The 25,228-nt window shown below is 43.5% G+C and overlaps 1 protein-coding gene across 2 annotated transcripts in view; it reads right to left on the bottom strand.

Annotated features, from left to right (window-relative positions):
- BHLHA15 (basic helix-loop-helix family member a15) overlaps positions 1 to 13,979 on the bottom strand; it is a 36,879-nt gene extending 22,900 nt beyond the window's left edge. For both annotated transcript variants that reach the window (XR_010182088.1, XM_063934500.1), the window contains exon 1: positions 13,850 to 13,979. The gene's annotated coding sequence lies outside the window, so the exon portion shown is untranslated. The remainder of the gene's footprint in view (positions 1 to 13,849) is intronic.
- Positions 13,980 to 25,228: the final 11,249 nt, after the last annotated feature.

Below are 25,228 nucleotides of genomic sequence, written 5' to 3'. Positions count from 1 at the left end.
GAGCCTCCCTGTGTTAGGACCCTACAGGTATGTGCTACAGTGGGATGCCCATATTACCTCCTCACACCCCTTTCATTTTGCTAGACTGTGATTATGGGTCTGTTGTAATATACTACTCCAACATAATAGCCCATTAACTGAATTCCATTATTATCTGCTATTAATGCAGGCATGTCATATAGATTATATACCATACATGATACACAGAACAATAACAGAACAGTTAATTGTATGGATTCTGGTCCGCATAGAAATTCAACTTGACTGGGTCCTCACATTGCTGGGGAGGGCTGGGTATGGATGACTGGCGGTTGGGATACCGCCGGTCACCATACTGACGCCGGGATCCCAGTGTCTAGATTTCCAGTGGAGAGGCCACAGGTTCTATTCCCAATCTATGGGTGTCGTGGATGTCAGCATGCCGACTGTCGGGCTTTCCGCCGGGCAGGTTCCGGCATCTCACGACCGCTGGTCACATAACCGCATCCCGCTGGGGACCCTTATGTCTTACTTTCCAACTTTCCGCTATCTTTCATTCCTCTTCATGAACTGCCCCTGTCACATGCAGTGCTGCCCCGACTAACATAATGCCACGAGTGAGAGGACACGTCACTGCCTCCCACAGGATTAGAACACGTGTCTCCTGAAATACTCTGGGCTACTTTTTGCTTTCTGATTATCTGATTTGCTACAGGTTGCTCGGTTCTTGCCCATGTCACAACTGGGACATGCAGACAGCATCATATAGAGACTGATAACAAAGAGGGGCAATCATACATTACCTCTGCCCTTCGTCTCCCATTGTCGACTGCGGGGAAGCAGTAAGCGGCGGGGGCGCGCAGCAGCCAAAGCACACGGCGTTAACACGCCGTTGATACATTAATGGGTTGCGGTAAATGCAGGCTTTACGAGCGCTGTAGTCAGCAGAAACCACAGCGCACTTTCATACATCTCCCCCCATGTTTGAGAACTTCTGAGTTAGGCTTACCATACTATCAGGGACACTTATGAATTACACAGGTTCTGTGGCTGGCTGACATTAAGCTTACATTTCAGCTGGATTTAATCAGAAAGAGAACCTGTGTAATTCATGAGTGATCCAATTTAAAGGAATAGTATGGTAAGCCTATTTATAGCGCTCTGATAAATGATGTGATGGCTGTCTGAGCACCCTGGGGATTCTAGTTCCACAACAGCCAGAGACCAATGGTGGTCATTCCGAGTTGTTCGCTCACTGCTATTTTTAGCAGAATTGCTAACAGGCTAAAATCTGGCAGTTCTGCGCATGCGTATGCACAGCAGGGCGCGCGCGCTAAGCAATTTTACACAACACTATGCTATTTTACTCACGGGCGAACAAAGCTTTTCAATCACTCTGCTGATCGTAGTGTGATTGACAGGAAGTGGGTGTTTCTGGGCGGAAACTGGATGTTTTCAGGGAGTGTGCTAAAAACGCAGACGTGCCAGGTAAAAAATGCAGGAGTGGCTGGAGAAACGGAGGAGCGGCTGGCAGGACGCTGGGCGTGTTTGTGACGTCAAACCAGGAACTAAACGGACTGAGGTGATCGCAATCTAGGAGTAGGTCTGGAGCTACTCAGAAACTGCAAGGAAATACTTAATAGCAGAATTGCTAATCTTTTGTTAGCAATTCTGCTATGCTAAGATACACTCCCAGATGGCGACGGCTTTGTCTTTGCATTTCTGCTAAAAGTAGCTAGCGAGCGAACAACTCGGAATGAGGGCCCATGGCCCTCATTCCGAGTTGTTCGCTCGCAAGCTGCTTTTAGCAGCATTGCACACGCTAAGCCGCCGCCTACTGGGAGTGAATCTTAGCATAGCAGAATTGCAAATGAAAGATTCTCAAAATTGCGAATAGAAATTTCTTAGCAGTTTCTGAGTAGCTCGACACTGCGATCAGTTCAGTCAGTTTCGTTCCTGGTTTGACATCACAAACACACCCAGCGTTCGCCCAGACACTCCCGCGTTTCTCCAGCCACTCCCGCGTTTTTCCCAGAAACGGCAGCGTTTTTTCACACACTCCCATAAAACGGTCAGTTCTCGCCCAGAAACACCCACTTCCTGTCAATCACACTACGATCACCAGAACGAAGAAAAAAACTTGTAATGCCGTGAGTAAAATACCAAACTTCTTAGCAAATTTACTTGACGCAGCCGCAGTGCGTACATTGCGCATGCGCAGTAAGTGGAAAATCGCTCCGATGCGAAGAAAAATAATGAGCGAACAACTCGGAATGAGGGCCCATGTTTCTATTTGTGCTATAAAGGACACATATGTAACAAGACAAGAACTTTAAATATGTTAAGTTGTGGAAGAAAATGGTGCATAAACTATTGTAAGGTACAGTAGATGGAATAACGCACAGCTCTAGTATAGCACGATGTCTGGCACATATATGAACTTAAGAGAAATTCTATTTGTCTTTACAAATGTCACAGGCAAAAGTTATTTATTTGAGTTGTTTGTGGTCACCTACTTTCTGTACTTAGGGGGTAATTCAGACCAGCGCACAGCGATCAGGTCCAAACCGCACAGGCGCGTTGCATGGGTACAAAGCGGATCGCCGCTCAGCAATGGATTTGTGCGACGTATCCGTTCGCACGGGCGATCGCAAGGAGATTGACAGGAAGAAGGCGTTTGTAGGTGTCAACTGACCATTTTCAGGGAGTGTCTGGAAAAACACAGGTGTGTCCATGCGTTTGCAGGGAGGGTGTCTGACGTCAATTCTGGTCCTGGACAGGCTGATGTGATCGCAGCGGCTGAGTAAGTCCTGGGCTGCGCAGAGACTGCACAAATTCTGTTTGTACAGCTCTGCTACACATGCGTTCGCACACTTGCACAGCTGAAATACACTCCCCCTGTAGGCGGCGACTATCCGATCGCAGCAGTGCAAAAATCGCTAGCTAGCAATCAGGTCTGAATTAGGCCCTTAGCTTGCACTGCAACAAGTGCTTCTTACAAAGGGTAACATTGTTGGTATATCACAGCACCCCCTGGCGTCTGCTCGGATTTGCGGTGTTGGTATACACCATTATATTCAGTAGGTCTTTAAATGCCTTCATGTAAAACAGGCATGTCAAACTCGTGGCCCTCCAGCTGTTGTGAAACTACAAGTCCCAGCTTGCTTTGCCAGCATACCTTCCACCGATAAACTGGCAAAGCATGCTGGGACTTGTAGTTTCACAACAGCTGGATGATCATGAGTTTGACATGACTGATGTAAAATAATAAAATAGATTTGCCTCTCCTCCCAACTGATTACATCCTCCCATTCCCACCTCCAAAACTTTGCCTGTGCTGCCCTTTTCCTCTGGAACTCTCTATCTCTCTCTCTCTCTCACCCTCTCTCTATATCACTCTTTCCACCTCTCTACAAAACTTGAAAAGGGCTCTCTGATGCACTAATATTTATAAACCATGACCATGTCCTGCAATGTTCTGTACTGTAAGTCACTTACAGTGTTTCTGTTTCTGTACTGTGTATGGCGCTGCGGACCCCTTGTGGCGCCAGGTAAATAAAGAGTCATAATCTAGATTATAAGCCTAAAAGCAGGGCCAGTTTTATCTCTGCCTGTCCATTAATAGTCAGCCTTGCTTTATTAGTGTGTTTCTTCCCAAATATAGAGCATACTGACAATATATAAACATTAATACTAGTAATATATTATACTATGTAGTGACCACCCGTGGATTACACAATAAATGCAAAATAAACTCAAATAACATTTCTTCCCTGAGTGATTGAGAAACACTTTAGAGAGAAGAGTTCAGTTAACAAGCTTTACATTGACAAGTACAGAGCATCTCTGCACAATAATCCTTTCAGGAAATATGAGTCATTAAGTCTTTGATAACAGCTGCATAATACACAGATATATTCCAGTTCCTGATAAACTCAATTGCTTTCATTGAAACGTCTGAGCAGGAATAGAGTGTAAGATATTCCTCCTCTTGTTGATGCACTTTTCCTGCATTTAATAAATTGCAAAATGCGTCATTCTGAAGGTGTTCCATGATAGAATGGTGTTTCAGCTGGTAATTAGATTTAACGCATATCAGCACATTGGGGGTAATTCAGATCTGATCGCTAGGGTGCATTTTTTGCATCCCTGCGATCAGGTAGTCGCCGCCTACAGGGGGAGGGGGAATTCGCTGTGCAGGGGTGCGATCGCATGTGCAGAGAGCTGCACAAACAAAAGTTTGTGCAGTCTCTGCACAGCCCAGGATTTTCTCAGCCGCTGCGATGATCGGGGCCGGAGTTGACGTCAGAAACCCTCCCTGGAAACGGCTGGATCCTCTTGCGTTTTTCCGGACACTCATCTAAAACGGTCAGTTTATTATTTATTTATTACCAGTTATTTATATAGCACACACATATTCCGCAGCGCTTTACAGAGCCCATTCACATCAGTCCCTACCCCAGTGGAGCTTACAATCTATATTCCCTATCACATGTACACGCACACACATTCACGCTAGGGTTATTTTTGTTGGGAGCCAATTAACCTACCAGTATATTTTTGGATTGTGGGAGGAAACCGGAGTACCCAGAGGAAACCCATGCAAGTACGGGGAGAATATACAAACTCCGCAATGTTAGGGCCATTGTGGAATCAAACCCATGACCTCAGTGCTGTGAGGCAGTAATGCTAACCATTACACCATCCGTACTGCCCGATACAGCCCACAAACGGCCTCTTCCTGTCAGTCACCTTGCGATCACCCGTGTGATCGCTTTGATCACACCATCCCGTCGCTGCCTGTCGCTCCCCGTCACTGCAGACCGACGCGCGCCTGCGCACAGCAGCGATCGGGTCTGAATTACCCCCATTGTTATAACATGTTTCTCACTGCATAATAATGTGCAGTATAACAGACGTTACAGTTTCTTCATTGTTCCTGCAGATGTTTGAAACCAATCTACATGTCCACATCTGCTGAATGGTGCCAGAAGTACATGGAATCTGAAAGTCATACATGGCCTAGCATTTGCATAGATGTACAGGTTTCATTTACTGTAGACACTGGGTTACAATCGCTTTCAAAATCCAAAGCAGCAAGTGTCATATAGGCTGAGATGGTATCAGTGCGTGTCCAGCATCTCTGATAATTCACTAAAACACAGGTTCTCAAACTCGGTCCTCAGTACCTCACACAGTGCATGTTTTGCAGGTCACCCAGCACGTGCACAGATCTATTAATTACTCACTGACACAATTTCATACCTCCCAACTTTGGAAATACTTAAAGAGGGACACTCCTGAAAATGGGTGTGGCTTAATGAAAAGGGGCGTGGCTTCATGGGAGGACCAGCGATCGCGAGCCATGCCCCGTTTTTGTCACTGAGGGGGCATGCCCCCTCTCCCTCTGACTCCAGTGAATAGACGCTGTGCGCATGCGCACAGCGTCTATGTATCGCTGCTCTGCTAAGCAGGGCAGCGATGACAGGAGTCTCCCGACTGCCCCCCCCCCCCCACCGCGGGACACTGCAGCCCGCGGGTGGGACAGCGGGACAGTCCCAAAAAACCGGGACTGTCCCACGAAAATCGGGACAGTTGGGAGGTATGCATTTTTAGAGGTCCACAGATGGAGCTAATTATTTCACTTGTGATTCTGGATTCTGTGAGGAGACCTGCATAACATGCACTGTGTGGGGTAATGAGGACCGAGTTTGAGAACCTGTGCACTAAAAGCTTTTCCACTGTCAAGAGAGTCAACTTGAGACTTACAATATTATCCGAGCTGGTGTTTTATTTTCCAAAAGCTTTTTTTTTGGAAGCCTCTCAGTATTCTGATGAAAGAACATTACAAATAAAACTCAGATCGTCCTGCCCTCCTGACACACTATTATGTGAGCCAACAAAATCACTTGGAAAGTGAATGTTAACTTGAACTTCGGAAATAGGTCGGGTCCAGCATAGAAACAATGTCACAGAGGTCACAGGTCACACAGTACAATACACATGCTACAGGTTGGTTACTAAGGGGTACATTTACTAAGCAGTGATAAGAGCAGAGAAGTGAGCCTGTGGAGAAGTGCCCATGGCAATCAATCAGCACTGAAGTAACATCTATAATTTGCATGCTATAAAATGATACAGAGCTTCTGATTGGTTGATGGGGAAATATCTCCACTGGCTCACTTCTCCGCTTTTATCACTGCTTAGTAAATGTACCCCTATGTGCACTGAATCCCAGAAGCAAGATTCAAATGCAATCTAAATGCACTGTCAGTGGGAAGAGACAATTGCAGCATGTTTTTCACAAGTTTTAATCAAGAATAGAGAGAGCTGGCGTTCAGAGAACTGTGCATAACAAGATCGGTGTCCTTGACCATATCACCCCTCCAGAAATAGATTGACAACTGATCCACAACCAGAGTGCACCAGGGACACATTTGCAAACATCTGCGAACACTTTCCAGGCACAGTGTTTGTCCTGCAGGGAAGTCGTCATTCCGAGTTGATCGCTAGCTGCATTCGGTCGCTGTGCAGCGATGAGGCAAAAAAAGGCACTTCTGTGCATGGGTATGCGGCGCAATGCGCACGCGCGTCGTACTTTTACAACGACCGATGTAGTTTCACACAGGGTCTAGCGAAGTTTTTCAGTCGCACTGCTGACCGCAAAGTGATTGACATGAAGTGGGCGTTTCTAGGTGTCAACTGGCCGTTTTCAGGGAGTGTTCGAAAAAACACAGGCGTGCCAGGAAAAACGCAGGCGCGGCTGGGCGAACACAGGGCGTGTTTTGTGACGTCAAAACAGGAACTGAATAGTCTGAAGTGATCGCAAGCGCTGAGTAGGTATTGAGCTACTCTAAAACTGCACAAAAGAATTTTGCTGCCGCTCTGCGATCCTTTCGTTCGCACTTCTTCTAAGTTAAAATACACTCCCAGAGGGCGGCGGCTTAGCGTTTGCACGGCTGCTAAAAACAGCTAGCGAGCGAACAACTCGGAATGACCACCTATGATAATACGATTCTCTTACACTCATATACAGATGTATCACACTATACACCAAATATGACAGCGTCACCATAGCTACAATAATAATATACTTCTGTTACACCCAAGTATGACCACAGGATGTGATAAAATCTAGGGGAGATGTATCAAGCAGTGTAAAGAGTGGAGAGGTGGACCACTGGAGAAATTGAGTTTCTACTTATCAATTTATAGAATGTACTTAATAAATGCTACATCAAAGCTGATTGATTGCTATTGTCCACTTCTCCATCTTTCCACTGCTTGATTCAATTCCCCCATAATTTAATTACACCTACCCACTATTGCCTGATCACATGAGCATATTCAAGTCTATACAGACATGATCTCAGTATAAATCTATGGCCCACTATATATAAGCTTAGGACCATACTCACCTACCTTTTTCATCTTCCCCCTGGGAGATGCCAGGAGATCCAGTGGGCAACTGCAAACCCCATAATGATGTGATTCACATTTTTAAGGCTCTGACTCCTGTGTAATGTCATAACTTGCGCAATTCTCGCTAGGGAAGTTGGTAGAATGCAGGAAAAAGGAGTACTGGAAAACTCCCCAAGATTCGGGCGTCCTGGGATATTCCCAGAAGAATAGGAAATTATACCTACCCAACATGGGCGGTAATTCCAAGTTGATCGCAGCAGGATTTTTGATAGCAATTGGGCAAAACCATGTGCACTGCAGGGGGGGGCAGATATAACATTTGCAGAGAGAGTTAGATTTGGGTGGGTTATATTGTTCCTGTGCAGGGTAAATACTGGCTGCTTTATTTTTACACTGCAAATTAGATTGCAGATTGAACACACCACACCCAAATCTAACTCTCTCTGCACATGTTATATCTGTCTCCCCTGCAGTGCACATGGTTTTGCCCAATTGCTAACAAAAATCCTGCTGCGATCAACTTGGAATTACCCCCATGATCTGACCTGTGGACATCTGCAAAACCTTTGTTTTCAGTTGGACGTCACTAATACAGCAGGACTAGTATTTAGCCAGTGCTGGATTACAGCATGATCTGGAGTAGACAGTGGTGGAACAGATGAGGCTTTTAGTCAATTCTGTTATACCCCTTTTACACTGACAATTTTATCCCGGGATTTTGCACGTGAACGCGCATCATCCCGGGATTTTTGTCAGTGTGAATGGGTACAGGGACAATTTCCCGGGACGAGCATCCCGGGATTTCAACCCAGGTCTCGACCTGGGTTGAATCCAGGACCGGCCCGGGAAGCTGTGCAGTGTGAACGGGTATACCGGGTCAAGGCGACCCGGCACCCGTTCTCTGCGGGATCCGGTCTCTAAGTCGACAGTAACTAGGTCGACAATGTGTAGGTCGACCACTATTGGTCGACAGTAACTAGGTCGACAGGGTCTTTAGGTCGACATGTTCTAGGTCGACAGGTCAAAAGGTCGACATGAGTTTTTCACAATTTTTTTTCTTTTTTTTTAACCTTTTCATACTTAACGATCCACGTGGAATACGATTGGAACAGTAATCTGTGCCGAGTGAAGCGGTAGCGGAGCGAAGGCACCTTGCGAGGGGACGCGGTGCACTAATTGGGGTTCCCGGTCACTCTACGAAGAAAATGACACCAAAATAACATAAAAAACTCATGTCAACCTTTTGACCTGTCAACCTAGAACATGTCGACCTAAAGACCCTGTCGACCTAGTTACTGTCGACCTTCCATACCACACCTGTTCTCTGCATTGGAGGAGGCGGTGCTTGGAGAAGATTATCTCCAAGCACTGCCTCCGCTAGAGTCAGCGGTGACGTCACCGACCCGCCGATATGCCGGGTCGGGCCGCTAATGTGAAAGGGTCATTTCCGGAAATGTGTCCCTGCACATATACCGGGACACATTCCCGGGAATGACCCGAAGCTGCGAGTGTAAAAGGGGTATTAGTGTGACCCAGAACATGTAATTGTATTTGATTTGGAGACATGGATTATGACATTACTAACTCTTGCTGCTGCTGAGAGTGCTAGGTGTCAGAGAAATGCACCCAAGGCATAGAGCTGCTGTTTCTCCTCTAAATCTGTCAATATTGACATACAGTACAGTGCCCCTTGGCAGGGCCGTAACTAGGTGTGTGCGGAGGGGGCACCGCACATAGCGCTGCAGGGTAGGGGGAGCTGTTGGCGGCACTTGTCAATTATCTGTTTTAATTACTTTCACTTGCAGCTTCCCCCCTTTTTGAAGCCCAGCATCTCTTGACCTGTCTCCTACCCCCACCCCTTCCGTTGCTAATACCTATACAACATTCATGAACTCAACTTGATAGCTCTTTGCTGTTCAGTCACACTGTCCTTTGTTCCATTTCAATGTGCTGACATACCCGGGATTCTAACCCATTGCCTGTGGCATTACAGCCAGACAATCTATTAATTGAGCTATCTGCCATTGCATAGAAAAGTAGATAATTGTAACTTAAAGAATCCTAACTATTTGAAGCTTACCTTGTACTTTGTGAAAAAACGATCAGTATTGCGGTTGAGCAGATTTATGTAGTGTGTGGCTGCAAGAGATTGGATGTGTGGCTGTACACTTCATAGATCTGCTCAATTGCAATGCTGATTATTTTTTTTTTTACAAAGTACCAGGAGCTTCATATAGTGTTCATAGTTTCTATGCAGGGTCAAATAGCTCAAGGAGTAGGGTGTTTGATTAGAATTCATCAGGTTATATGTTTGAATCCTGGGTATGGTAGCATATTGAAATAGGTTATTTAAACGGTATTGTAACTGAATTTAACAGCGAGCTCTCAAGTTAAGTGCATGAATGTGGTATAAAGAGCATTAAAGTCTAATTATGGCTCTGCCCCTTGGTGAAACCACAATCATTGATTTAGGGAGTTTCCTGGATTTCAGAAAGTCGGACTGACTGGAGAGGATGCACCTCTTTACTAGGACTGAGAGGTTCTTCTTGTGCAAAAAAAAGGAAAGTTGAAAGAAAAAAAAAATCATGAAAAATACTCTTACCATTCCCTTATCTGAAAACAATCCATGTATACTAACATGCCTGCAACATGTAGGTATTTTGTAAGAGCTAGGACAACATTCTGCTTTGTATCTTTTGCTCATATAATTCTGTATTCCAGCCATCGCAGTGTGTTCCGGTGTCATACTGGTCTCTGCAGAGATAAGATTCCTAATAACACATTAACAGAGTGATCTGAACCGGTCTAAAAGCCTCAGCCAAACACTGCTGGCTAGTGAACAACCGGACCTCTGCTCGTTATGTGACTTATTTTACAAAACTGTCATGAACCACTGCACTGTATTTGCATCTTTTGGCCTTCACAGATTTACCCGGTCAATTTAACTGATGTATAATGACAAGGACCACCTGTCCATCATATTTCCCAATTTAAATCCCTCCCCTTTTTTATATTCTCTTGCTGCTACTGGAAACCTGTCCCTAGAACGTGCTACACTGTGAAAGACAGGGGGTCATTCCGAGTTGATCGCTCGCTAGCAACTTTTTGCAGTGCTGCGATCAGGTTACATCTCGGCAAAACTGCGCATGCATATGCACCGCCATGCACAGGTGCGTCGTACGGGTACAAAGAGTATCGGTGCTGGGCGATGGATTTAACGAAGAATCCAATCGCACAGCCGATCGCAAGGTGATTGACAGAAAGAGGGCGTTTGTGGGTGCCAACTGACCGTTTTCTGGGAGTGTTTGGAAAAACGCAGGCGTGTCCAAGCGTTTGCAGGGCGGGTGTCAATTTCGGGACCAAAAAGACTGAAGTGATCGCAGCGGCTGAGTAAGTTCAGAGCTACTCAGAAACTGCAAAAAACTTTTTGTTGTGCCGTCGGCTGCAACAGCGTTCGCACACTTGCAAAGCGAAAATATGCTCCCCTGTAGGCGGTGACTATCTGATCGCAGCACAATTCCCAGACTCTCTTTCTGGTGGTCCATCAAATATTAGTGTGTGTGTGTGTGTGTGTGTGTGTGTGTGTGTGTGTGTGTCTTTCTCATTAGGCAGTATTGCACAACAACCCTCGACATGACTGCTGAAAATGAATGTACCTCTGCACTTGGTTAGTTGAAAAAACACAATACAGACATTTTGAGATTTTGAGAAAAAAAAAAATCTAAATATTATTTCTTAAAATCGTTTTTTAATTACTCCTTAAGTGGGAAGTTTATCAAAGCACGGAGAGATAAAAAAAACAACACACTAACCAACAAGATTCTAAAGGCACATACACACGGTGCGATTTCCCGTGCGATATGGACTATACAGTCCACCATATATCGCACCGCGTGTATAAGCTTGCGATGCCGATGCACGGTCCCGCGGGATCGACATCGCAAGAAAATATAGTGTGTGCCGGTAGGGCCGATACTGACTGCATGCCTCCGGGCACAATATAGTCAGTATGCGGCATTACGTTGAAAAATGACAGTAAGGAGCTGATTGGTTAGTGCAGAGGTTGCCAACCGTTCACAGCGCCTTAGAGTCTTATAATGTTTTTTTATTGTGAAATCAGAAAAAATATTCAATTAAGTAAACTGTTTCTATGTCATCCTGAGGCTCAGTGTGGTGCGGGGCAGGATCTGCTCCTGGTTTAGGCTCAGTGTGGTGCGGGGCAGGATCTGCTCCTGGTTTAGGCTCAGTGTGGTGCGGGGCAGGATCTGCTCCTGGTTTAGGCTCAGTGTGGTGCGGGGCAGGATCTGCTTCTGGTTTTCCATATATTTTATGATGGGAAGCCATAAGCACTGATTTTGCCTGTTACATTGACCGTAAATAATTTGAATTGGTCCTGGACCAACAATCCAAGGCCCCCCTGCAAGTGTCCCAAGGCTCCCCAGGGAGCCACGGCACCTAGTGTGGGAACCACTGGGTTTGTGATTTATTTCTCTCCATGCTTTGATAAATACACCCCTAAAGCTCAAACTAAAATGTGCAGACAATGTACTTTCTTATTCTGTAACTTCGCTCTGATAAATGTTCTCTCTTTGTGTATTTAGGCTCTTGGCTCCCATATAAAGGGAATCAGCCCAGGGCTAAGGGTACAATTACAGTTAGCAGGCACAGTATATGACGACAAACTATATCCGTTGCGATCCATTAAGTCGCAACAAATATTGTATATTAGATATGCATATATTTCCCCCCAACAAACTACATGTTTTTTTGCAAGAACCTGTATAAGCCCTCATGGGATTATTGATGAGTGCCAGGTTGCATGCACCAGTTTCAGGTGATGCATTGGACAAGATATCAAATAATAATCCGATTTTATTTTGCATGTCCGCTGCTTCTGTCAATTCAGGAAAACATATTTAAGTGCAAAAAAATAATAATAATAGATTGTACGCTCTGTGGGGAGTAGTATACTTTCCCATACATTATACGTGTAAAATCAAGAGCATAATATCCATTATTTAGAAAAAAACAAGTACTTGTCTCTCATCTTCATACATGACAGCATTGTAACTCTTGTGAAGGGTGACCAGTGACAGTGAGCCTGGTAATAACGTGAGGTTGGAGATGACTGAAGTGAACTGCTCAGTGGCGGAGCATGATCAGGATGTCTCAGTTATCATGTCATGTCAGTGTGTCAGACAGTTACTTAATTCAGTCTCTCAACACCTAAATCTTTGTCACTCAGCAACTGCATGACCCAGCCAGATAGGAGCACAGGGCCAAATCTGAGCCACTGTCACTATACGGTTATGGAAGCCGACAAGAGAGACAGAACGGAGATCCTGGTTGTAAGGATACTGCAGCACATTCATATGCATTTATTCCATCCAAAATCTCATTCGTGTGCTGGAGAGGAGCGCTCTGTGCAGAGTTTGTACTATAATGTAGCTGATTTTATACAAAAGACATTAATAAAAACTGTTGCACAAGCAGCAGAAAGTTTGCAAAAAAAGTGCTATATCTGCAACCAACCATTTCCTCTCTTTTCCAAACTGTAGTGGGACAAATGGCAGAACCTGACTGTTGCTATAGGTTACTGCACCTGTGCACCAGGTTATGTTTTGCAGGAAATATAATACTGATAAGGAAAAAATGTCTCCAGATCTGAATTTACTGCAAATTGTGACCGTTCTGAAGTTACACTTCTCAGAGAAACTGTGATCATACTCACTTGCACCCCAGTGATAGCGCACACCGCCATCTTTGATGCTTTCTGGATCCGCATTATTTTCCAAGCATGTCTGCAATGACGTTTGAGATCACATCTGCGCTCAGACCTCAGACCACTCATATCCTGAAGGTGCATTTACATTTGTCCAATAACACAACTCAAAGGTGCAAATCTGAACTAAAACCACAGTAACCAATCATAAAGCTTGTATCTGACTAGTACAACTTGGATGGTAAAAGCAAATGCCTTATTGGTTGGTATGGATTTCCTGGCGGATTTGCACTTTTCAGCAATATTACTAAATAACCCTATCCATAAACAATGATGGTAACCAACCTGTACTCCTCTGCAAGGATGCTTTGTCATCCACTCTTGTCTGCAGCCCGGCAGGGAATACTCTTGTTAAGGTGACATGATTTATACAGTGTTTGCATTGGTAAATCTGAATATAGTCACATTGTACACACAAATGAGTCATATTAAAGACTGCGTTTGTTGATGCATATTGAGCGTATAATTTTCCCAAGACTGAACTGTAAAAGACACCCAGTTTCCTTCATAACCATGCATAGAACAACTGTGACTGTTTGGTATAATTCCTTTAAAGTATACCTCTGACAGTAGCTGCAGGCTACAGTTCACTGAAATCACCTGTGTACATGAGAACTTGGGTCTGTGACTTCTAGGTGAAATAATTATTGATTATATGCACATTACCTGCTCGCTCAGGTGTCCTGGGTACGGGACCGTCCAGTGACAGGGTTCAGGTAGGGTAGACAGGTGCAGATCGGAGACAGAGAGGTGAGAGGTGGCTGCTGCTGCAAGCCTGGTGATAGTACACGTTGCTTTAGTGCACAGTTAGGGAAGGGGTGGGGCCTGGCAGCATCTCACATGCAAAAACCAAACAAGCACCAGAAGTTGTTCCAGCTGTGGCACAGGCTTAGCTCTGCCAGTTGTCCCATTGTAGCTGTGCAAGGAAGTGTTCCCATTCTTATTTAGAAAGAACACTTAAGCAAATATTATACATATCTACACAGCGTTACTAAAACAATGCATGCCATTATTATGCTGCAAGTCAGAAACTATATGGAAAACTTTCTTGTTTCTGCTGGAAAAAAAGTGACTACCACTAGGGTCCTCAGTCTTCTAATGGTATGACTTACAGAGGTGAATAACACCCAAAATGTCATTACCGGGTGAAGCAGTTCATCCCAGTAATTTGCCGAAATACACGGGTCTTTTTTCTGTGTGAAGGGGTCAACCCGGGTTCAAATTCCTCGGACTTGACCCAGGAATTTACCAGGGTTGGAGACCCGGGAATTTCGACCAGGGCTGACCCTTTCACACAGACAAAATACCCGTTTTGATCCGCAAGTTACAGGGTAGAAATTCTTGAATTTGCTTCTCTGTGTGAAAGTGGGGTCAGGCAGAGACCGACAAAAATGCCGGGATTTCTAACTGAAAAGGGAATAAATAGTTATTTGCCAAGATTTCTGTATTATTTTTATACATATAAAGGTCAGGTGAAAAAAATAAAGTACGAGAGAGAGAGAGAGTGTGTGTGAGTGTGTGTGTGTGTCAATCGTTCTAAAATCAAACATTTGGAAACTTCAGAAATCCTGCGTTTTCCCCTAAGGTTCTGTTAATCAAGAGTAATAATTATTTCAGCATTTCCCAACTCCGGAGCCCCTACCAGTGCATGTTTTCCATATACCCTGCTGGAGCAATGGCGTATTCATTACTGGCTGACACATTTTAAAACATCCACAGGTGGAGCTAATTAATTCACTGTGAGAGAACCTGGAAAACATGCACTGTTAAGGTTCCCTGACAACTGGAGTTGGGAAACATGACATTATTTGTTCCCAAGGAGAGTCTACCACCCACCTCTATATAAAAGCTCGATCTTTGGCAGTTTGCTCTGGGTCACTTAGCTTTGTGTTACCATTGTGACACTTTTGAACAAGTGTTGCTGCTCATCAGTCAAGAAAGAAATTTAAGGCCATCATTTTACAAATGGAAAACATTACAGATAGGAATGGGTGTTCTAGCAAATTCTTCCATAATGCTCTGAGACATGGCAGAGAACACAACATATATGGCCACTGGTTCTATACTCAGTCCTCAGAACCCCACACAGTTCACATTTTCCAGATCACCTGGCAGGCACACAGGTGTAGTCATTACTCACTAATACATTTTAAAAGATCCACAGGTAGAGCTGATTATTTCACTTGTGAGGAGACCTGGAAAATGTGAATTGTTGGGGTTCCTGAGGACCGAGTTTGAGAACCCGTGATATATGGGATCTACATGACTCTGTAACCACGGCAAACAGTAAAGCCATTGGCACTACCACCAGAAATTATCTGTAGATAAGTAGAGTCCTGGAAAGATAGCGAGGAGACAGAGCATTCTACCTGTGCAGTGCAGCTTTGGTGTGCAAAGTTGCACTTGAATGAGAACAATAATTGTGCAACAATGTCCACCATGCGTAATTAGTTTTTTTCTGGGGGAGGGGGTTGGTCAATGCATGATGACCTGTTTGGCAAATGCTGATCACAGTGACCCGCCACAAGAACCTCATACCAACTGCCTTTCACACTGGTGCAGGGGTGAAGGATTCTTTATCTGCCACAGGACTTGGAGCCATTGAATCCACCATGAACCTCTCTTGATAATGAAATATTCTATATAGGAAAATGTGAGGCCACCTGTTCCACAACTGGACAATGACCCTTGGCACACCAAGCCTGTTCTGTGTAATGAAGGTTTGGCATTTGTCACAAGGTAGAATAATCCTGTAATAAAGCTGTATTTGTGAGCTGGATATTTTGCCTGATAATGTATGTAAGAATTCTGTTAAAAATTATTTAAAAACCAAAACAAAAAACTTTTCCCTTTCCATACTTACAATATTCCTGGGCAGGCAGCCAGGACTGCTGTAACGTTTTGACGTTCTTATAACATTTTTATTGGCATCAGTCTGATTAAAGTGCACCCATTGCATAGGTTTGATGTAACCATAATAGTACAACCTAAATGTAACAGCCTAATTGCTATGTATCGTTGTAGACCAGTGTTTCCTAACCTCAATCCTCCACACACATTAACAGTGCAGGTTTTAAGGATATCTATGCTTGAACCCAGATGGTTAAATCAAAATAACTGAGGTACTAATTGTCACCTGTGCTCAAGTATGGCTCTCCATAAAACCAGGACTGTTAGCGTGCCTTGAGAGTTGCAGTGGGAGCCCCTATGTTAAGGGAGATATATATATATATATATATATATATATATATACATACACACACACACAGCTCAAAAAAATAAAGGGAACACTAAAATAACACATCCTAGATCTGAATGAATGAAATATTCTTATTAAATACTTTGTTCTTTACATAGTTGAATGTGCTGACAACAAAATCACACAAAAATTATCAATGGAAATCAAATTTATTAACCCATGGAGGTCTGGATTTGGAGTCACTCTCAAAATTAAAGTGGAAAAACACACTACAGGCTGATCCAACTTTGATGTAATGTCCTTAAAACAAGTCAAAATAAGGCTCAGTAGTGTGTGTGGCCTCCACGTACTTGTATGACCTCCCTACAACGCCTGGGCATGCTCCTGATGAGGTGGCGGATGGTCCCCTGAGGGATCTCCTCCCAGACCTGGACTAAAACATCCGCCAACTCCTGGACAGTCTGTGGTGCAATGTGGCGTTGGTGGATGGAGCGAGACATGATGTCCCAGATGTGCTCAATTGGATTCAGATCTGGGGAACGGGCGGGCCAGTCCATAGCATCAATGCCTTCGTCTTGCAGGAACTGCTGACACACTCCAGCCACATGAGGTCTAGCATTGTCTTGCATTAGGAGGAACCCAGGGCACCAGCATATGGTCTCACAAGGGCTCTGAGGATCTCATCTCGGTACCTAATGGCAGTCAGGCTACCTCTGGCGAGCACATGGAGGGCTGTGCGGCCCCCCAAAGAAATGCCACCCCACCGCATTACTGACCCACTGCCAAACCGGTCATGCTGGAGGATGTTGCAGGCAGCAGAACGTTCTCCTTGGCGTCTCCAGACTCGGTCACGTCTGTCACATGTGCTCAGTGAGAACCTGCTTTCATCTGTGAAGAGCACAGGGCGCCAGTGGCGAATTTGCCAATCTTGGTGTTCTCTGGCAAATACCAAACGTTCTGCACGGTGTTGGGCTGTAAGCACAACCCCCACCTGTGGACGTCAGGCCCTCATACCACCCTCATGGAGTCTGTTTCTGATCGTTTGAGTAGACACATGCACATTTGTGGCTTGCTGGAGGTCATTTTGCAGGGCTCTGGCAGTGCTCCTCCTGTTCCTCCTTGCACAAAGGTGGAGGTAGCGGTCCTGCTGCTGGGTTGTTGCCCTGCTACAGCCTCCTCCACGTCTCCTGGTAGCGCCTCCATGCTCTGGACACTACGCTGACAGACACAGCAAACCTTCTTGCCACAGCTCGCATTGATGTGCCATCCTGGATGAGCTGCACTACCTGAGCCACTTGTGTGGGTTATAGACTCCGTCTCATGCTACCACTAGAGTGAAAGCACTGCCAGCTTTCAAAAGTGACCAAAACATCAGCCAGAAAGCATAGGAGCTGAGAAGTGGTCTGTGGTCACCACCTGCAGAACAACTCCTTTATTGGGGGTGTCTTGCTAATTGCCTATAATTTCCACCTGTTGTCTATTCCATTTGCAGAACAGCATGTGAAATTGATTGTCAATCAGTCTTGCTTTCTAAGTGGACAGTTTGATTTCACAGAAGTGTGATTGACTTGGAGTTACATTGTGTTGTTTAAGTGTTCCCTTTATTTTTTTGAGCAGTATATATATATATATATATATATATATATATATATAGGTAAGCAAAGTCGACGGCACTCCCAAGTCCCCTAAATAAATGTAACGATGGTTTAAATGCCGGTGCCCTCCCAGAGGTATACAGTGCACCTGTATCCTGATGTATAGAATGTGGTTGCGGGCGGCACTCTCGGCGTAAATGAAGACAGACACGTAAGTCTTCATGACTTGAAAGACTTACGTGTCTGTCTTCATTTACGCCGAGAGTGCCGCCCGCAACCACATTCTATATATATATATATATACATACATACATACACACACACACACACCCCCCTATTACAGTTCAGGTTTTAAGGATATCCATGCTTTAGTCCAGGTAGTTAAATCACACTGACTGAGTTACTAATTAAGTCACCTGTGCTCAAGATTAAAGCCTGGACTGTAATACAGGTTGAGTATCCCTTATCCAAAATTCAAAACCCCACATTTTTGGGTCCCCTACTGAGATAATGTCATATATATTATATATTATGTGTATATATAGATATATACTATATATGTATATGTGTAAATATCTCAGTAGGGGACCCAAAAATGTGGGGTTTTGAATTTTGGATAAGGGATACTCAACCTGTAGCAATGCTTGGGAACCCCTGTACTAAGTGGTGGATTTTCAAAACTCCTATTTTTCATCTGTTTTGCCCGTTGTATTTAAAAGAACAAGAATAGTAAATTCAAAATCAAGCTTGTATTGTATTTTATATTATCGCCCTTTTAAATCTGGTGGGCAAAATTTTTTTTTTTGGTTTTTTTAAAATGACATTGTTTCATAATCATACCCCTAAATCACATGACACTATTGAAAATGTTTTATTAGGTTGATTCTAAATTTATCTCAAGTGATCATCCTGAGGGCAGTTTAAAAGCAATGAATCATTGGTTCCCAAACGCGGTCCTCAAGGCACCGAAACAGTCCAGGTTTTAAGGATATTCATGGCTGAGCACAGATGCTTAAATCAAAATGACTGAGGTACTAATTAATTCACCTGTGCTTAATCATAGATATCTTTTAAACCTGGACCATTAGGGTCCCTTGAGGACCACATTTGGGAACCACTGGTATATGTGATTACAATTTTGGGATGTATTTTATCTTTTAACCGGACATATTATATGTACACATAGATATTGTCATTCTTGTCTGACAAGGGGACAGTCCTCTATGCAATCTACATACACACTTTGCCTTTGTAACTGAGGTGTGGAGTAAAACACTTGCCCTTTCATTGGACTGCCAAGTCTTAATGCCTTGTGCAATTCAGTATGATCACCCCGCATGTTGGGGAGAATAACCAGCATTATATGCAGGAGTTTAAGCATGTAATTCAATCATGCACATCTGTTGTGATGACCTTATCCAGCACACACACAGGTGATAAACGTCTTAGCAAATTACAGCACCAGTGAAAGGCCATCTCTGGGTAAAGGTCTCTTACCTGATAAACAGGATTTATATTATTCAGAGGGTGAGACACCCTGCAGGCATTTGGCCCACACTCACACTCATTATTTAAGGGAACAACGGAGAACAAATACAACTGAAATGAGAGAATCTTAGGGGAGGGTGGACAATGTGTGTGTGTGTGTATGTATATATATATATATATATATATATATATATATATATATATATACATACACACACACACACACACACACACACACACACACACACACACACACAGGTTGAGTATCCCTTATCCAAATATTCCGAAATACGGAATATTCCGAAATACTGACTTTTTTTGAGTGAGATAGTGAAACCTTTGTTTTCTGATGGCTCAATGTGCACAAACTTTGTTTAATACACAAAGTTATTAAAAATATTGTATTATAAGACCTTCAGGCTGTGTATATAAGGTGTATATGAAACATAAATGCATTCTGTGCTTAGATTTAGGTCCCATCACCATTATATCTCATTATGGTATGCAATTATTCCAAAATACGGAAAAATCCGATATCCAAAATACCTCTGGTCCCAAGCATTTTGGATAAGGGATACTCAACCTGTATTATATAATATAATCCATTTTACACATATAACTCCCAACATGACCCTCTCCAGGAGGGACAGAATGCTCTGCTCCTGGACTTCTTTCTTAATATATGATTACCATCACCTGTGCTGAAACACCTTTCTCATCCATTAACCTGTTCAACACAGGTGCCGGCAATCATATATTAAGAGAAAAGACCAGAAGCAGAGCATTGTGTCCCATCTGGAGAGGGGCATGCTAGAAGGTATATACTGTATATATTCTTCTGACATTCTCTTCTCACAGCTCTGAATGCATGGAGGCTCACTCTAAAGGGCCCCATACACTAGAACGATAATGCCCGATTTCATCCAATTTCGGGCACTCGGGCAGATATATCGGGTGAAATCGGGCATTTTGGATGTGTTTCCGATCCGAGTTCCCGCGAGGGTCGGATCGGCTCCCCTAGATCGTTAGTGCTGCACTTGTGATATGTCAGTTCCTGCAGGCATGGCTGGGATCGCATACGATATATCGCAAGCAGAATGTACCGAATCGTATGGAACCACTCCCGGGAGCTCCTGGGAGAGTTAAAGGGAAATCGCCTCCGACTTATCGCTGTAGTGTATAGGGCCCTTAACCTTGGTGGTCATCCCACAGCTGATTCAGAATGCAGCTTTATTTGCCTGATGATTCTGACATTAATACACTTACAAAAACAGCATTTAGGCCCAGATTTATTAAGCCTGGTGAAGTGATCAAGTGGAAGGTGATAGAGCACCAGCCAGTCACCTTCTCAATGTTATTTTTCAAACACAGCCGGTGACATAGCAGTTAGGAGCTGGTTGGTTGGTAATTTATCTCCGTGAAAAGTCTCTATCCATGGCTTGATAAATCTGTTCCTTAATGTCTTTGTATTTTAATAAAGTGTTTACAACATACTTGCCTACCTGACCCTCTCCATGAGGGAGAAAATGTTCTGTTCCTGGACTTTCCTGGTAATGTATGATTGCCATCACCTGTGGTGAGCTAGTTAATTGATTAGAAAGGTGTTTCACCACACATGATGGCAATCATACATTACCAGGAAAGTCCAGGAACAGAGCATTTTCTCCCTCATGGAGAAGGTCAGGTAGGCAAGTATGGTTTACAACTGCTAGTTTTAGACGTACCTTACACAATGAAATAAAGCATTCCATTATAGGTGGAAACCTGATCTGCCCTACAGAATAACGTTATAGTCAGATGCTGCTTAATAATTTGTTCTAATCAACATCGCCATAAAAGAAAATGTGAAGGCCGCTATTTGGTGGGATGGCCTGATAGGCTGCTCTAGCACGCACATTAATGCGGCACACGAATTGGCTTTCATCACATTACTGGTTCTCATGAATATGAATTCTTCCCAAATATGGTCGTTAGTCAGTGTTTGTAGGTGTTCATGCATTTTAATCCCTTTTTTTTTTACCAGCCAAAAATATAAATAAATAGATATCTGCTGGCCGCTGGCACGTAAAACACTTGAATTCTCCCCATAGAGGTGAGGAGCGGCGTTAGTCTTTTATTATATAGAATTTTAAGTTCAACTTACAAAACTCAGAAGTCAGAATACAAAACATAGCACAATTAACTAGGTTATCAGATTATATCACAAATTAATATCTGAAAAGCAAATTTTGATGCCCTCGGGTAAAAGAATCAAGGACACCGCTCCTGTTACCAATTTATCACCCATTATCAAATCTGGCAACCTCGCAGTAGTCCAATATTTGTCACCAAAGTTCTGGAAGGAATTTCATTTTACTGCCAAATTGTCTCCCAGAGATATGGAAAAGTGCAGTTACACTTTTACACAAGAACATTTATTATTTTTCTGCAGGATTCATACATGCTGAAATCATAAGCTCACAAGTAGATAGGTTACAAATTGTCGATATCTGCAGGTTTGTTCCCCCATGAAGATATGCATATTTTGTAAAACATTTATTTTGATAAATGTAACTCCCAGTATTGCGCTTGAAAAGGGACATTAAATATTTGTTTCTTACCAGGACATAAACTAGAACTCTCCAAAACCGTGGTTAACACAAATTCCTTGCATGAATACTGAGGCTTCTCAGAAGTTACATGTATAAACCCATAACCAAATGCTTCTAGATCTCTGTCACAGCACTATATTAGGAGGAGTACATTTCACATGTCTGCATCTTTCACTTCTAATTTATAATTGTCAACATTTTTAGATAGTTTCTAGAGACACTGAGCTTCTGAATCCACCTTGTGGGATATTATCAAAATAGGCCCGCATTAATAATACACACCGCTGTACGTTATCCCGGTATAGCTTCAATTTATGAATATCATTGAGAGTAAAGAATGGCATTGAAGAGTGATTACAGCTAGGAACACCCCCGAAAGGTTTGCCAAACAACTAGTCCATAGGTTCTCAAACACGGTACTCAATGCACCTCAACGATCCAGGTTTTAAGTTTATCCATGCTTGACCACAGGTGAGTTAATTAGCACCTCAGTCCTCCTCTCTGTCCCTGCCTGATGTACCGCTATATAAAGGCTAGAGGTAGTGGCCAGGGAAGTGTTGCTGGGGGAAGGATGTCAACACAGTCTAGCACACCAGTATGAAGTCACATGGGAGGTTACAGGTGCCTGGTAAAGAGTGTCACACAACACTCCGGTGAGTGACTATCACTGTATATATTGACATAATGATAATCAGATTTCAGACAAGCTGAAAGAAGTCACATCATTGCCAATTTATATTCAAATCACAAAGGAGAGGTTTTAATGGGTTGTAGTTAAAATGCCGGATCAGAGTACAGATGCCGGAATCCCAGAGCGCCAGGGCTATTCACACTCGTGGGTGTCCACGACACCCATAGAGTGGGAATAGATCCGGTGGCCACCAAGCCCGCAAGGGTACTCTTAGCGCTCGCCCCGCTGCCGGCATTCTGGTGGGCGGGATGCCGCTATCAAGATATTGACAACTGGCAACCCATCCACCGGTAATCCATTTTACCATGAGCTATCAGCAGCAGCCGGAACCCCATTTTCAGCACAATATTTTCTCATCGTGCAGCAATCCTGATCTCCAGAACAGACAACGGGTATTGGAGCACTCATCAGCCCTGGGTGCTGTGTAAATAAAAAACAAATCTCGGGCTGAACGGTCAAAAATAGTCTCTGGAGCTGGATTATTGCAGAGTGCACCCAACGTAACACAGGTTTTATTATGCGGTTGCATTACTCATGCAGATTTAGTATGCAGTTGGTGGTGATGCTGAACAACTGGGAAAGGTTCAAAGTCAAATCTCTAAAATCTAGACTGGTCTCTGGAAATTATAAACAGTTGACATTTATGGCATCAGGTAATATAGGGGAAATGTGTTCCTAAAAAGGTGAGGGGGGGGAATGGTTTAATACAGGAGGAGCGGCGTGTCTGCTCCCTATGTGATAAAGGTAGCATAACTAATTGTACAAATGCAGTCACTATGTACAGCGTTGCAGAACCCTTGTGGCACCATATAAATAGGAGAATAGTGTTGAGGGGTAGGTGTTTTTCTGTAGAGGATTATACGTTACATGTTTAGTTTTGGATGGTAGAATAGATAACACACACATTATTATATATAATAGTAGCTGATAACATCTACCCTAGGTGCCATACCACAGCAGGTTTGCTCATATGTGTAGAATTGATGGCAGGCACTCCAGGGTTTTAGTAAAAAAAGATTACAGACAAGCTGTTGTCTGTAATTTTTTTTACTAAATCCCTGGAGTGCCTGCCATCAATTCCACACACACAAATATATATATATATATATATATTTATCTCTCTCTCATATCTCTCTCATATATATATATATATATATATATATATATATATATCTATATATCTCTATATCTCTATATATATATATATATATCTATATATATATATATATATCTCTATATATATATCTCTATATATATATCTCTATATATATATATCTCTATATATATATATATATATATATATATATATATATATACACACACATACATACACACACACTGCTCAAAAAAATAAAGGGAACACTAAAATAACACATCCTAGATCTAAATGAAATATTCTTATTAAATACTTTGTTCTTTACATAGTTAAATGTGCTGACAAATAAATCACACAAAAATTATTAATGGAAATCAAATTTATTAACCCATGGAGGTCTGGATTTGGAGTCACCCTCAAAATGAAAGTGGAAAAACACACTACAGGCTGATCCAACTTTGATGTAATGTCCTTAAAACAAGTCAAAATGAGGCTCAGTAGTGTGTGTGGCCTCCACGTGCCTGAATGACCTCCCTACAATGCCTGGGCATGCTCCTGATGAGGTTTTGGATGGTCTCCTGAGGGATCTCCTCCCAAGACCTGGAATAAAGCATCCGCCAACTCCTGGACAGTCTGTGGTGCAACGTGGTACATGAATATGGGTGGTACATGAATATTGATAAACCCTACACATTTCGTCAAGATGGGCTTCCTCAGGGGTAAGCGACTTCTAAAGAATTATTGTGAACTCCAAAGGTTTCACATCTCAGAATGCGTTCAAAAGATGATACTAACTTTAAAAATCTGAAAGTGTCAGCAGAGCCTCTGTTTGTTCCTTTAGTGTCGGGGGAAAGTAAAAACACCTCAAGGACGGGGCGTGGCTTGACACAGCATGGTGTAGGCAGCTTCCTGCCAGAGCTCCTGCTAATATCCTGATCTATCTCCTGTTTCCCTGGTGTTCTGTGGCTGAAAATTTCTGCAAGAGTGCAGTACCCCCCTCTGCTCCTGCAGTGTGAATTTGGGAATCCTCTGTGCCAAGAGTCCTAACTTACTGGCTGGTGAAGTCTGTGACTGGATCCTGAGGCAGACTCTGCTCTCAGTGTGGCTGTTGCTCCTGCTGCCGCTCTGCCCTCAGTCAGCTGCTGGGGCCAGTGTGCTCAGGGCTGGTGAGCTTGTATTATACACACAGCACACATTCCACTGCCTGTCCCCTTCTCCCCTGGTGCGGATATTACTGAGCACATAGTATTACAGAGACAACACTCCCTGTGAATTTGGGACAGAGCTTTAACTATAACCGTAGTGCAGGGAAGAGCACTGTATGCCTGGCTCCCTCTCACCTCTAGAACACATTTGCTGGACTCACACGCCTGTGTTCTTTGGAT

This window comes from Pseudophryne corroboree, chromosome 7 (assembly GCF_028390025.1).
Source record: "Pseudophryne corroboree isolate aPseCor3 chromosome 7, aPseCor3.hap2, whole genome shotgun sequence".
NCBI lineage: Eukaryota > Metazoa > Chordata > Amphibia > Anura > Myobatrachidae > Pseudophryne > Pseudophryne corroboree.
This window is presented reverse-complemented; position numbering and strand designations above follow the sequence as displayed.